At 37.1% G+C, this 15,547-nt stretch overlaps 1 long non-coding RNA gene across 3 annotated transcripts in view; it reads left to right on the plus strand.

Moving 5' to 3' along the window:
- LOC104227679 (uncharacterized) overlaps positions 1-15,547 on the plus strand; it is a 30,864-nt gene that overhangs the window by 13,398 nt on the left and 1,919 nt on the right. The window contains exons 3-4 of one of the 3 annotated variants that reach the window (XR_011406176.1): positions 4,217-4,298; positions 4,473-4,788. This is a non-coding gene — a long non-coding RNA (uncharacterized lncRNA). The remainder of the gene's footprint in view (positions 1-4,216; positions 4,299-4,472; positions 4,789-15,547) is intronic. The other 2 variants (XR_711171.2, XR_711170.2) reach the window with 2 other exon arrangements.

Here is a 15,547-nt window from a genome sequence, read left to right on the forward strand (position 1 = left end):
CTCAATCATTCCATGATTTTCGTATACCCATAGAGTGTAATACAACCCACATCCAGAAATTCTCTTACTCGAGTCTTCCTCGATCTCAACCTCTACAAGTCATAACTAATTCACCAGTATACCTCAAACCGAAACCAATACAACACATAGTCATGCAATCAACTCGTCGATAGCAGACTCCCTCACTTGGTCCAAAGCCATAGATCAAAACACACAATAACTCATAATGGCCAAACTCTGTTACTGCCATAATACCACAGTGAGATTCAACTAAATCCTTCATAGGCTCATGTAACACAAACCATATAATACCTCAAATCATATGCAAAATCTCGCATTCACCATTGCAACAGTCAAGCCAACTTCCATAAGAAATCCAAACTCAAATTGCAACACATATAATGGTAAAAGAGAACTCTCTACAAAACAACATAGGGATCACACAACCTCAGGACCCACCGCAGGAGATAACCCACCTACTTTTCCTCAAACTGACATCTCTCTATACCCTTCCACAGTTACAGCTATTATGCGATCACTTAATCTTCCTTATTCTGAACTCATCAACAAAGCATGAGAATCTAATTCGTTCCATAATTAACCAACATGAAAGATTCGCTCAACACACCCATAACTCGAGCCAATACGTCAAATCAAGATAGAAATCAAACACCCAATAATCCTTTCTACATCTCAAGCAGACTCTTCTTGTCACATTCAAACCATATGAACACATCTCGCAGTCACATCATACTCATCATATAGCCATCCAACCACTCATTGAGCTATAAATTTCACTAATAGGGTCACTATCCGACTCATAAGTCCAAATGCACGTGCTCACATAACTAAAATTCCCGTGCTCGAGCTACAGTCAAAATCCAGCCTCAAGTCCTCCAGGCTGGCCCATCATCAACACACCAAAATCATATCTCGCACCTCATCCATGGAATCACAAGCCGTCGATGCAGAGCTGATACCAGTGCTCACATGCACATACGAATGCGTGGAATGAATTCAAAGAGTTATGCTTCAAGCTGAATTAATGTCGCAAGATAAGGAAAGAAAGATGAGAAGTATATCCTAAATGTCTTGTAGCCTCTCGAAGATAGGTATGGATGTCAACATACCGATCCACAAGACTCTACAAGACACTTGCTCATGACTTGCAGAACCTATGAACCTAGAGCTCTGATACCAACTTGTCGCAACCTAAAATCCAACTAATTGTGATGACACCTAATCCAACCCGCTAGGTAAGCCAATTTAACAACTAACGAGTTTCAATAAAATTTAATAACACTATTAAGTAAATAAATATATGAATCTTATACATTCCCCAAGGACTGGTAGTACAAATCATGAGCATCTAAGATTTAGAATTTTAAAAGCTGAAATGAAATAAAGCACGTTATTTGTTTGAAATATACATGACTAGATCTTTCATAAGTCTAGAGCTACCATGAATAAGAGGCAACCATAACCGAAACGCAGGTACATCTTCAAATCCAGCTCCCGTCGAACACAACAACATCAAGATCCAACATCTACACGCAAGGTGCAGAAGTATAGTATGAGTACAACCGACCCCATGTGTCACACCTCCTTTTTTCCTACACCCCGGAAGGGGAATAAGGGAGTTTTTTCCAACTTAAAGTGACAATCGAAATGGGATTATTTATTTATTAAATTCAGAGTCGCCACTTGGGATGGTTTGTTTTCTGGTGTCCCAAGTCACTGGTTCAAATCTTGAATCGAGGAAAAGATTGACTCTGTTTTACAGTCCGCGAACACAGAAATTTGGGTAAGAAATTCTGTTAACCCGAGAGAAGGTGTTAGACATTCCCGGGTTCCGTGGTTCTAGCACGGTCGCTCAACTGTTATAATTGGACTATTATCTGATTTTAGTACATGTTTTAACATATGGTACAATTTTAATTTTATAACCGCTTTTACTTAACTATTTTTTAGGAGAAAGATTCAACGTCAGCTGAAACATGTCTTGAACCACGTCACATAAATGCACCTGTGGCCCATGTCACATTTTATCTAACGTTGTTTGAGATTTGGATTTGGGTCAAATAAATGCACACCCAAATTGAGATTCACGTATCGTAACCATGCTACGGGAACCATACCCATGGCCACGATAATTTATTAATCGTGCCTAAAGCATACTAGCGAGCAAGTAAGAAAAGTAAAATAAAACTAAAATAAATAATTAATAAAAACTCAATTCATGCTTCATTTCTTTTAATTTCTCGTTTCATGTATTTGGACCGAGCCCAACATAATCTCCTATGTATATCTTTTACTACCAGCCAATATCCAAAACTAAATTAAAATTCATGGCCTGAATATAATAGGTACGTACAGAACAGATTAGCCACTAAGATAGATGACTAAATTGAAACCAAGGAATTCACTGAAGAAGTCTTTTGTAACTCTAATTTTACCTTATCAAGCTAAGTTAGCTACTTAAAAGAAATAATTCAAATAGACAAGAAAACACAACTATCAAAGAGATTAACCACAAGATATACTAATGAGAAAGGCAAAAAAAATTGAACCCGGCATGAGCAGCGTAATAAACCAAACATAGAATATTGAAAAAAAAATCAAACACTCATTCGTATAAACTTGAAGTTAAAGCAAAATGAATTACCCCAAATTATTAAAGAGGAAACAAAATCGAAAGAAAATGAACCTTTGTATAGATGATTGTGAATTTTAAATTACAGCAACACAATGATCAGACAACTTTCAACGGGGCCTTCGAATCATGGAAACCTCGAACCATCAGCTAGAGTTCCAGCGAAGCCCACTCGTCGCGCTAAAATTCGAAACCCGCCCATTGGAACTCGATTGCTTTTCATCACCCTTCACTCTAGTGATAGTTCTGGTAGCATTTTAGTGGTAGTTTCATGAAGGAAGAAAGATGTTAAAGGCTGGATTTAAGGTACGTTTTCACGGCTAAAGGATGAAACTTAATTCATGAGTTTTTGGGTGATTTTTGGTTATAGATCTAAATGATATTTTGGGAGGTTCTCTGTGAGAAAATGACTAGCAGCTTTTTATGGTGTTTGTGTGATTTTGTATGGAAGAAAATGAGGGTGGAATTGAGAGGAAAAACGTGAAGAAGGTCCTCTCGTTCTTGCCTCTGTTTCATTTTCGATTTCCGTTTTTCAGCTCCTTTTTGTGTGTTTCTTTACAAATCAATAACGTCTCCAAATGAGAATGACGTTCTTTTGCTTTTTCTTTTGGTTCTTTCTTTCTTAGTGTTAGCTCTAGGTCAGCCTTTTTGTCTCTGTAATTTTTTGGCTTTTTTTCTTTGATGTTTTTAGAGAGAAGCGGCGGATCAGTGTCTAGGGTCTCTCCCAATTTAGGGATTAGGTACTATTATATAGGGGTAGAGATTAGGTTAGGGGTTTGGTCATAGTAATTATGAGCTTGGAAATTATGGGCTAGGTCCAAAATTAGGCTTAAAAAATGGGTTGCTCGAGCTCAAGTTTTATTCTTTTTCCGCGAACGTGGCTAAAATACGACCTCATTTATTAATTAATCCTACTTAAGTAAAATAACTATTAAAATAAGACTGACCGTTAAACAAAACTATTTTTGGTATTTTTCAAGATTAAAAATGACTACAAAATATTAATGAAACTATTTTTTGTAATTTTTGTTTTCGTGTAATAAAATAAAGTAAAAAAGTAAAAATGAGTTGAAATAGCTATATTATGCCTAAATTAAATATTTACGTGCTAAAATATGAAAAATCTTGGGGAGGGTCAAAAATCACATGTCTACAGCTGCTCCTTTTTGACTGGAAACGCGAAGAGTTTTCGGACAAAGAACGACTAGACAGGTTTTATGACCGACCCTTATTTAAGGAGACCAAAACTAAGGGAAAAGGGGAATGTGACCGAGTCCTGGTATCTGGGCTACCTACATATCCTTGGCTATAAAGGAATCAGACCACGTGTAGTTCAGAGGCGAGTGAGATGATGGAATATACCGAGGTGGAGAGCCGGTCGAGGTGCCATCGAGGTTCCGGTCCGCGATCTCGTTGTTACATCAAAAATAAAAAATGAACAAGACTAACTAAGCCTATCAACTACGAGTTACAAGATTCCTATCTATCAGTCTTCCGAAGCTTGATCTTGAGTCTTGGTTGGTTCTTCATACGGACTCTAATCTGAATCTTGATGCTTGTTAGCTGCAGGTGTTGGTTCAATCTTCTTCAGCTTTTTCAGATCAAGAAGGGACATGCAGAGCCTGTGACTTCAATTATGTCTTGAGTAGTCCACATCTTTTCTCTACTTCTGCACTTTGGATTTACTTTTTTTTTCTTTTATTCTTGATTGAGACTTCTTTTTTGTTATCTCGGACCCTTGTCGACCCGCATTCTTAAGGCGAGCTTCTGCTACTTCTAACATGAATCGGATTCTGAAATGTTTTTCCTTGTTCTCCAGGTGGGGGCCTGATTGCTAAACTTGACCTGTCGTCCTTCGAAACTTGAACCGTTTTCCCTTGTTCTCCAAGTGGGCGCCTGATTGCTATACTTGAACTGCTTTCCTTTGAGACTGCTTTTCCTTGAAACTTGAACTGCTTTCCTTTGTTCTCCAGGTGGGCGACTGATTGCTGAAACTTGAAATGCTTTCCTTTGAAACTGCTTTTCCTTGAAACTTGAACTGTCTTCCTTTATTTTCCATGTGGGCGCCTGCTACTACAACAAAACAGACAAAACAAAAGAAACTTTTCTACCCCAGTTTGGTACCGGGAACATCTGTGAGTGTTAATCGAATCCTGTTATTCAAAAGAGTTCTATGAGTTTAAAAGTTGAATCCCATTATCTAGGAGGGTTCTGAAAAACTTTAAAATTAAATCTCATCTTAAGAGTCAAAATTTTAAAGCTAAATTATATTTCCTCAAGTAAAACTTACACAAAATCCCATTATCTAAGAGGGTCCTGAAAAACTTTTAAAATTAAATCTCATTATCCAGGAGGGTTTTAATTTCAAGACAACTAAAGATTGATAACTTAAGAAAACTAAAATTGACCCCTTCTTTTTTTTTTCAAATCCATTCTTCCCTTTTTTTTTTTCAAATTATCCTAGGAGAACATTCATCAGACTAGGTTTTCTATCTTAGGAGAAAGATTCATCAGACTAAGATTTTGATCCTAGGAGAAAGTTCATCAGACTAGGTCCTTTTTTAATCCCTTTTTTGTTATCTTAAAAGAAAAATTCATCAGACTAAGATTTCTATCCTAGGAGAAAGTTCATTAGACTAGGTCTTCTATCTTAGGAGAAAAATTTATCAGACTAAGATTTCGATCCTAGGAGAAGCATCAGACTAGGTCTCTTTATCATAGGAGAAAGATTCATCAGACTAAGATTTTGATCCTAGGAGAAGGTTCATCAGATTTGTTATCTTAGGAGAAAGATTCATCAGACTAATATTTCTATTGGGAAGAAAATCCATCAGACTAGGACTTTTTTATCCTATGAGGAAAAATGTGAAGATCAACGACAAGATTTTATGCACAATAACAAGGCAAATAAAGGGAAAGATTTGAGAAACTTCCCTTTGTCGGCTCTGCTCTTCTTTTCTTTTTGTTTTTTTTTCTCTTTTTTTGAACCACTTTCCTTGCACTGCTTTGTTCCTATTTCATACAAAGAAAAATTTGTCAGTTTTGAAAATGGTGGTCGGTTTGTGGTCTTGGGTAGCTTGGTTTCTGCTCAATCAGCTTGAGTCGGCTCCAAGAGACTTTTGCTCTGCATCAACCCTAATTGTTTCACACCCAGTACCATTTGTATTTGTGGCTCAATCAACCTATCCCAACTGGAGATTTTTGCTTAGGTGACCTTTTCTGATATCTTGAATGACTTCCTGCTTTTGAGCAATTTGTCTGTGAGAGAGAATCAACAGTTATCTTTGCTTGTGCCAAGTAGACTGACAAGAGTCTTTTGGGGGAGCCTTTGCATGAATCCTAAAGGCACGTTGACAGTAACAACCGAGTGTGCTGGCCAAATTTACTTTGTGCAACTGAAAAGCTGGTAACAGATTTTGAAATCTTTTCTTGCTTGTTTTGACAAGGACTGACTCAGAGTGAAGGCCACAATGATGCAAAGAAACAGTATTAACAAGAAATGCCCCTGTCGGGAAGGATAGAAGGAAGGTTTTTTTTCAATAACTAGTCTTAATGATCATGACATGCATTTTGGACTTAACAACATGATCTATCAAATTGATCTAATCTTACCTTTTACCATTCTTATGACCTTTGAAGTCAGGCTTGTTTGTGCCAATTCTTTGCATCAACTTCATGACTCACTTTCGACTAGTGGTGCCCCGAGAGATTTTTACCTACAAGTCTCTCTCATTTATTTTCTCTACTTACCGTCGACTTACAGTGCCCGTGAGGGTTTTCACTAGTAAGACTCTCTCATTTTTCTTCTCTATTTTTCTTTTTCTTTTGCTTTCTTGCGCGAGCATCCTGACAGTGTTCTATGTCGCATGACAACCGTTGCTCATTGCATGCTTTTCTTGGCATTTCCTGAAGGTCTATCGGGACGTCTTTATTTGGAAGGATTTTGGATAGGGTTGGAAAGAAAGAAAGAAATCTCAAAATAGACTCAAAATAAAGCGGGTTGTAGACTTACAACTCTTGGAATCGACTCTTTCAAAAGTGAAATAAAATCTTTGACCCAGTTTCAGCTATTGGGGATTTTTTTTGAATTCTTATTTGGTTGGACCGAACCGTGAGGCTGCCTACGTATCCTTTTTTAAGGAATCAGATCTAACGTAGTTCAAACATTTGACCTAACTATCTTTCTTTCAACTTTCTTTCCTCTGTCTTTTTTCCTTCTTTTTTTCTATCTTTTTTTTCTTTTTGTTTTCCAAAACAAGTTGCCCCGACTTCTATTTTTTTGAGGGCATGTACCTTTGACAATTCTTTTCTTCTTTATTTTTTTTTCACTTGAACTTTCTAAGAATTGCCCAAGTTTGTACTCTTGGGACATGAACTTTTTATTTTTATTTTTTTTTATTTTTTTTATCATTTTTTGACTCTTGACTCTAAACTTGATTCCAAAAGAGGGTAGTCAAAGAAACTAACACATGCTCAAAAGGGGTAGTGAAGGATATAAAGTGTTTGGATAGCAGAAAGAGGGACTCTCGGCATCGAGAATGCTAATTATAGTATCCTTTCGCGATCACAACATTGATGGGCATGCCTGTCTTCTTGGGTCTTTTTCAGTGTAAAGTGTATGAGCAATACTTTCCTCGCTGTGAATGACCCTTATCAATTTGGGTGACTTTTATTGGATTTTGTCTTGATTTAGAAGATGCATTTGTCACTAACTGATCCATTTCAAGTTGTCTGGAATACACCTTATATTGAAAACACTTTCTATCTCTTAGTGCTAAACAGACTTCAAACCATCCGATTATCCTTAAGCCCGATCTTCTCAAATGATTCAAAAGGTAGAGATCCTTAACTTCAATGAGCATGACTGCTTTGGTTCCTTATAAACTTAGCTCATGCTTATTTTCAAATGTTTCACGTGTCTATTCTTATCCAAAAGTGTCTCTTTATCACTTATTCAATTCAAGACTAAGTCAGTTTTCTAAGATCTGGCCAAAAATACCGCATGCATGTCATGTCACTAAAACTAGCGTGAAAAGAACTATGCACAAAATGGACACAAAATGACTGACTGATTTTTATTTAATAAAGGATAACAAAGTCCGATAACACAAAAGAGGAAGAAAAGACAACAAAAATAAACTATCATGGCTGAAGGAGGAGTGATTTTCCAGTTACTAAGCGACATCTTAGCCACACATTCGCACATCAGCATTACTATGACATTTAACCATTTTGATTGCTTTGGATTCAACACTCAAATTTTGATAGTCATCCCGAGCAGTCCATGTCTTATTGCTCAAATTTGGTAAAGTCAACCCCATATTTGCCTCCATTTTTGATTTTTCACCACCAACTTGCCTGCTTGCCTTTTTGTGACCTTGGATCAACAAGAATAGTGCTTGTTCCATTGGTTGAGAAGATGCATTTATTTTCGAGAGATCTTGGATTGTTTTTGTTACATGCCATTGCAAACCAACAAACCGCCCACCCCTGACTACCTTTTATTCCAAAACAACAAGCATGTTAGAATAAATACCCTCTTTCTTTCTTTTTCCTTCTTTTCTCTGTTTTTTTACCCATTCGATCGAACCTGACGTGTGTTGCCTACGTATCATGTGGGAACATGAATCAGATCTTGCGTAGTTCGGAAGATCAGGAATAAAGTAAATAAACTAAGTTTTTTTTGGATTTTAAATTTTTCATTTTATTTTTTCGAAAGAAAGACTTATAAAGAAGAAAGAGAATATTTTTGGATTTTGATTTTTCTTCAAAATTTTTGCAAAGAAAGACTCCTAAAGAAAAAAGATATATTTTTTTTGAATATCGACCTTTTTGTTTTTTTTTGGAATTTCGAAGAAAAAACTTCTAAAGAAGAAAGAAAATATTTTTGGATTTTTGAAATTTTATTTTGAATTTATAATAGAAATGCTTCTAAAGAAAAAGAAAATATTTTTGAACCTTGAATTTTCTTTTCAATTTTTTGAAAGAAGAATGAAAAATATTTTTTGATTTTGAGAAGAAATTAAAAGAAAATATTTTTATATATTTTTTTTAAAAAATTGGGGTCTAAAGAAAGACTTTCTAAAGAAGAAAGTAATGAAAAATATTTTTGGATTTTTTTTAAAAAAAAGTTTGTGGGCCGAACCGATGAGGTTTGCCTACGTATCTCATATCCGGTGAGAATCAGACCCGCGTAGTTCGTCAGTTTTGACGGAACAAAAATTGACTTATTTTGAAATGACTTTTTTTTCTTCAAAATTTCGGCATAGTTTCAGGATATTTCAAATATCTACCTCTCACTTTCTTTTCTTTTTTCTTCTTTCTCTTTTTTTTTTTTTGATTTTCTTTTTTCTTTCCCTATTCTAGAAGCCAGTCAACATACAAGCCGAAACAGATAGATACGCAAGTAGCACGTAAGATGCATCAGGATGGTCTTTTAATTTGGGTACACCTATCCTAGATGGACCCAACCCCTGTGTTGAGTCCCCAAAGTCAAATGCACGTGATGGAAACAAGCGTTCCTACTAGAGATCCGGTATGAGGCTGAGTTATTCTAAGCTAAAAACCTAGGTATATTGTTCTAGACTTGTGTACTCGAGCGGACAATTCGAGCCTAAAGCATACTAGAGAGCAAGTAAGAAAAGCAAAATAAAAATAAATAAATAAATAAATAAAAACTCATTTCATGCTTCATTTCTTTTAATTTCTCGTTTCATGTATTTGGACCGAGCCCAACATAATCTCCTACGTATATCTTTTACTACCCGCCAATATTCAAAACTAAATTAAAATTCATGGCCTGAATATAATAGGTACGTACATAACAGATTAGCCACTAAGATAGATGACTAAATTGAAACCAAGGAATTCATTGAAGAAGTCTCTTGTAACTCTAATTTTACCTTATCAAGCTAAGCTAGCTACTTAAAAGAAATAATTCAAATAGACAAGAAAACACAACTATCAAAGAGATTAACCACAAGATATACTAATAAGAAGGGCAAAAAAAATTGAACCTGGCATGAGCAGCGTAATAAACCAAACATAGAATATTGAAAAAAAAAAATCAAACACTCATTCGTATAAACTTGAAGTTAAAGAAAAATGAATTACCCCAAATTATTAAAGAGGAAACAAAATCGAAAGAAAATGAACCTTTGTATAGATGATTGTGAATTTTTAATTACAGCAATACAATGATCAGACAACTTTCAACAGGGCCTTCGAATCGCGGAAACCTCGAACCATCAGCTAGAGTTCCAGCGAAGCCCACTCGTCGCGCTAAAATTCGAAACCCGCCCGCTGGAACTCGATTGCTTTTCGTCACCCTTCACTCTAGTGATAGTTCTGGCAGCATTTTAGTGGTAGTTTCATGAAAGAAGAAAGATGTTAAAGGCTGGATTTAAGGAACGTTTTCACGGCTAAAGGATGAAACTTAATTCATGAGTTTTTGGATGATTTTTGGTTATAGATCTAAATGATATTTTGGGAGGTTCTCTGTGAGAAAATGACTAGAAGCTTTTTATGGTGTTTGTGTGATTTTGTATTGAAGAAAATGAGGGTGGAATTGAGAGGAAAAAACGTGAAGAAGGTCCTCTTGTTCTTGCCTCTGTTTCATTTCCGATTTCCATTTTTCAGCTCCTTTTTATGTGTTTCTTTACAAATCAATAACGTCTCTAAATGAGAATGATGTTCTTTTGCTTTTTTTTTTTGGTTCGTTCTTTCTTAGTGTTAGCTCTAGGTCAGTCTTTTTGTCTCTGTAATTTTTTGGCTTTTTTTCTTTGATGTTTTTAGAGAGAAGCGGCAGATCAGTGTCTAGGGTCTCTCCCAATTTAGGGATTAGGTACTATTATATAGGGGTAGGGATTAGGTTAGGGGTTTGGGCCTAGGAATTATGGGCTTGGAAATTATGGGCTAGGTCCAAAATTAGGCTTAAAAAATGGGTTGCTCGAGCTCAAGTTTTATTTTTTTTCCGCGAACGTGGCTAAAATACGACCTCATTTATTAATTAATCATACTTAAGTAAAATAACTATTAAAATAAGACTGTCCGTTAAACAAAACTATTTTTGGTATTTTTCAAGATTAAAAATGACTACAAAATAATAATGAAACTATTTTTTGTAATTTTTGTTTTCGTGTAATAAAATAAAGTAAAAAAGTAAAAATGAGTTGAAATAGCTATATTATGCCTAAATTAAATATTTACGTGCTAAACTATGAAAAATCTTGGGGAAGGTAAAAAATAACATGTCTACACAATGTACTTAATAAGTAACAAACCTAACCTTAGGCTGAAAGTATTGACGAGCTAGAACAAAGGTCGGGTCCGACACCAATAGCCAACAACATTTCATAATAACATTATGCAAGTAATAAAAGAAGTATCTCAGAAATAGAATGCCCAGCTCGTTCACAGTTCCAGAAAATAGATATGATTTTCAAGTATCTCAGTGAAACCCAAATCTTTTATCGAAAATTTGCTAAAATATGAGTAAGCTTGAAAATTGTGTTTTCCCCAAAAATTCTTTCAACAATAATTAAGATGTTTCATTTTTCAGATAGCGTGAGTACATCTCTATGCCTACATGTCAAGATACAAGTAAAATCATGAATGTCACCAAAGCCGGGTAGCATAAGGAAATGCATCTCTACGCATGTATCTCAAGCACGCATGTCAAATGCAATGCCTCTCAGTGATGAACTCATGTACTCACACTCTCAGAGTACTTAATCTCACTGTCTCGCATTCTCTCTCACCATGCTCAATACTCAACATATTCAATCACTCAGCACTATACAATACTCGTTACGGCATGCAACCCGATCCACATAAAGTTATAAGGCTCATTACCGCGTGCAACTCAATCCACATAAATATAGCCATAAGGCTCGTTGCGGCAAGCTACCCAATCCACATATATGTAGTCATAAGGCTCGTTGCGGCGTGCAACCCGATCCACATATATATAATCAACTGCACTCACTAGGGGGTCTGTGCAGACTTCGGAGGGGCTCCTTCATCCCAGGCGCTATCATAAATTAGTAAAACCCATTGCGGTGTGCAGCCCCAATCCTATAAATGTCACTCATAATCAGACCCTTAGCCTCACTCAGTTATCAATCTCTCAAGTCTCTCTCTCATGGGCTCTTAATGTCATGAAACTAGCCCAAAAATAATGATATGATTTATCAATAAATAACAACAGAGAATAAGATATGATATATAATGAATGAATATGATTGAGTACAAAATTTCAATGAAATCAATAAGTCAACAGTAAGAAATGACCACTATGGGTTCTAACAGTACCAACATATAGCCTAAACATAATCTCTAGCATGATTGGCAGCTTAATTACTTTAGTACATAGAGATTTTATGGTTACATATATGATTACGTAACTACACAGTACCACAGAAATAATGGAGTCACAATTTACATGGTGCACGCCCACACCCCCGTCACCTAGCATGTGCGTCACCGCAACACCAAATACATAACACGTAAATTTAGGGTTTCATACCCTCAACACCAAGTTTAGAAGTATTACTTACTCGAACAAGCCAATTCCAATACCGAGCTGGTCAAACGATGCTCCAAAGTTTCCATGCCGTGTGTACCGACCTCCGAACGACTCAAAACCTAATCTTTGTGATGAAAATTTCTCCAAAGATTGCCTCAATCCGAGTCCCACATCTCAAAATATGATAAAAGAACCAAAACCTCAATTTTATAGCTTCTGCCCTGCAGTTTTCACATTTGCGAACAAATCGTTGCAACTGCGACCACCGCTTCTACGGTAAATGTTTCGCTTTTGCGAAGAGCCCCTGACCAGCAACCATCGCTTTTGTAATCTTTAACCCATTTCTCCGATCGTGCTTCTGTGCACTTGAACCACATCTGCGGTTGCGTAGGTGCGCCCAAGCACCCACACTGTGATCCTTACACCCAGCTCCCCTTCATGCTTTTGCAATGACACTGTCGCTTTTGCGGCTCCACACCTGCACCCAATACTCCACAGGTGCGGTCACACCAGAACCAGTAGTCTCAGCAATTCAACATGAAATGAAAAATGATCTGAACCTCGTCTGAAACACACCCGAGCTACTTGGACCCTGTCCAAATATACCAACAAGTCCTATAACATAACACAGACCTACTCGAGACCTTAAATCATGCATAGCAATATCGAAACGACGATTCGTACCTCAAATCAAACTTAAATGAACCTTGAGTTATCAACTTCCATAACTTGTGTAGAAACATAGAAAATCAACACGGAATGAATCCAAATTTTGCTCGAAAGTCCCGATTAACATAACAAAATATTCCAATTCTCGAAACCACAATCTGAATCTGATATCAAAAAGTCCACTCCCAGTCAAGCTTTCTAAAAGTTTAACTTTTTGCCATTTCGAGCCAAATTCAACTACAAACCTCCAAATCAAAATCTGAACACGCTTCTAAGTCCAAAATCACCCAATGGTGCTAAAGAAACCATCAAAACTCCAATACGAGGTTAAATACTAAAAAGTTAAACTTGGTCAACTCTTCCAATTTAAAGCTTCCTAGTTGAGAATCATTCTTCCAAATCAATTTCGAATAACCTAAAAACCAAAACCGATGATTCACGCATCATACGGAGCTACTCATGCCCATAAACTACCGAACAAAGTGAAAATATTCAAAATGACTGATCGGGTCGTTACAGAATGTATGTTAAAGGGCCTGTAATGGGATTGCTTTATATGATGACTCATTGTTGTTGGTGGGATTTGAAAGTAAAGGAATGGAAGAGTAGGAAGTGGAGTACTAAGGATTTATATAGATTTTATGGAGTTGCAAGACAGTAATGGTCTAGAAAAAAGGACGAGAAAATAACAAAGATATCCCACAACTTTTAGAAGCAGGCAAGATGGATAGAGATGTAAAGGCATGCATGATGTCGCCCAAACTCACACTACTAATTGAGATTGTGAGGCAGTTGATGCAATTATAAATACCCAACGCGAGTCGGAGTCGATTCCACAGAGAGCTTTATGTGGGATTAGGTATATACCTAGTCTAGTGTATGACGTGCCCAAGATTGCACTTCCACATATTCAGTTGTTTCTTTTCTACTTCTAGTTTGTATGCTAATGCTTGTAATTGAAAAGCTAAGAGACAATATTTTTGGTATTGTTGTTTTTCAGGTTATAAAAGATCTATAGTTGTAACTTCCGCCTAGATGGTTACCTAATGGATTGAGAGCTTTAGGGCATGTTTGGTTGATCAGGATACAATATAGCTATCCCACGTGATTACTCACTCTATACCTCTCGGTAGTTTGAGTGATTTTACCTAATTTCGCTTTCTCAAGTCCAAATGGGTATTTCACGAAACAAGTGTATAGATGCTCAAGTCGGGTCTTACTATCTCTAGATTCAACCCTTTAATTGGGATTATCAATTTCTTGAGTTCACACCAGTTTCACTTTAGCCAAGTTTTTCTAGACTTAGTGTCTCTTTCTCAAGTAGAGACTAAGTCTATTAGGCATTAATCAATGTTTGCAACCATTAATTTTCAAATTCAAGCAAGAACTAGGCTAAATATCATATACCCAATCATAAATAAGCCCTAAATCAATCACCCATTAAGTACCCATACTAGGGTTGGGCCACAACCCTAGCTAAGGATTTAGCTTGTAATGACCTGACTGGTCGTATTGAGCTCTAGCACATCGTTCGGCAGTTTGAGGCTATGAGCAACTTCAGTTCAGGTATTATGACTGGTATGCATGGTCGGAATTTAATTTCGGGAAGTTTGGAATTTATTTGGAAAGAAAATACTTATTTCAGAAGCTTTAAGTTGAAATAATTGGCTAAGATCGGATTTTTGAGTAAACGACCTCGGAATCGGGATTTGAAGGTTCCAGCAGGTTCGTATGATGATTTCAGACTTGGGCGTATACCCGGATCGGGTTTTGGGGTGACCCGGGAGCGTTTTGGCACCTATTATCGAAGTTAGCCTTTTTGGAAGAATTCCATAAATTTGGGTTGAAGTGCATTTCAATGCTATCGATGTCTGTTTGGGATTCCGAGTTCGGGAATAACTCCGTATGGTGATTCTAGTATTGGGAGCTCGATCAGAAGTGAATTTGGAGGTCTGTAGGTCATTTTGGAGTCATTTGGCTGAAGATAGAAATTTGGAGGTTTTGAGACGTTTGATCGGAAGTGGAATTTTTGATATCGGGGTCGGATTCCAATTCCAGAAGTTGAAGTAGGCCCGTAATGTCAAATATGACTTGTGTGCAAAATTTAAAGTCAATCGAACGTGATTTGATCGGTTTAGACATCGAAAGTAGAAGTTTGAAATTCTAAATTTCATTAAGCTTGAATTGGAGTGCGATTCGTGATTTCGATGTTGTTTGATATAATTTGAGGCCCCGAGTAGGTCCGCATTATGTTTTGGGACTGGTTGGTATAATTGGTTGGGGTCCCAGAGGCCTAGGGTGGATTCCATATGGTTAACAGATCAAATTTGGAGTTTGAAGAAGAATTGAAGTAGCTGGTATCTGATTAACCGCACCTGCGAGGTTTTGGCCGCAGGTGCGGAGTCGCAGACGCAACCTTGGTGTGGCAGAAGTGAAAATGGCTGGGCTTGGCTGGGGGCGCAGGTGCGATGCAGCTTCCGCAGAAGCGAGACCGCAGAAGTGGTCCTGGATCTGCAGAAACGGTCGCAGGTGAGTTAGCTGAGACCGCTCATGCGATGGAAATTTCCGCAGGTGTGGAGCCGCAGAAGCGGCAGGTGAACCGCAGGTGCGAGAAGCGGGCTGGCAGTGTGTTCTTTTAAAAGCGAGGGTTTGGCTTATTTTCACCATTTTTCCTCCATGGGAGCCAATTTGGAGCAACT

Source organism: Nicotiana sylvestris, chromosome 3 (genome assembly GCF_000393655.2).
Source record: "Nicotiana sylvestris chromosome 3, ASM39365v2, whole genome shotgun sequence".
Lineage (NCBI taxonomy): Eukaryota > Viridiplantae > Streptophyta > Magnoliopsida > Solanales > Solanaceae > Nicotiana > Nicotiana sylvestris.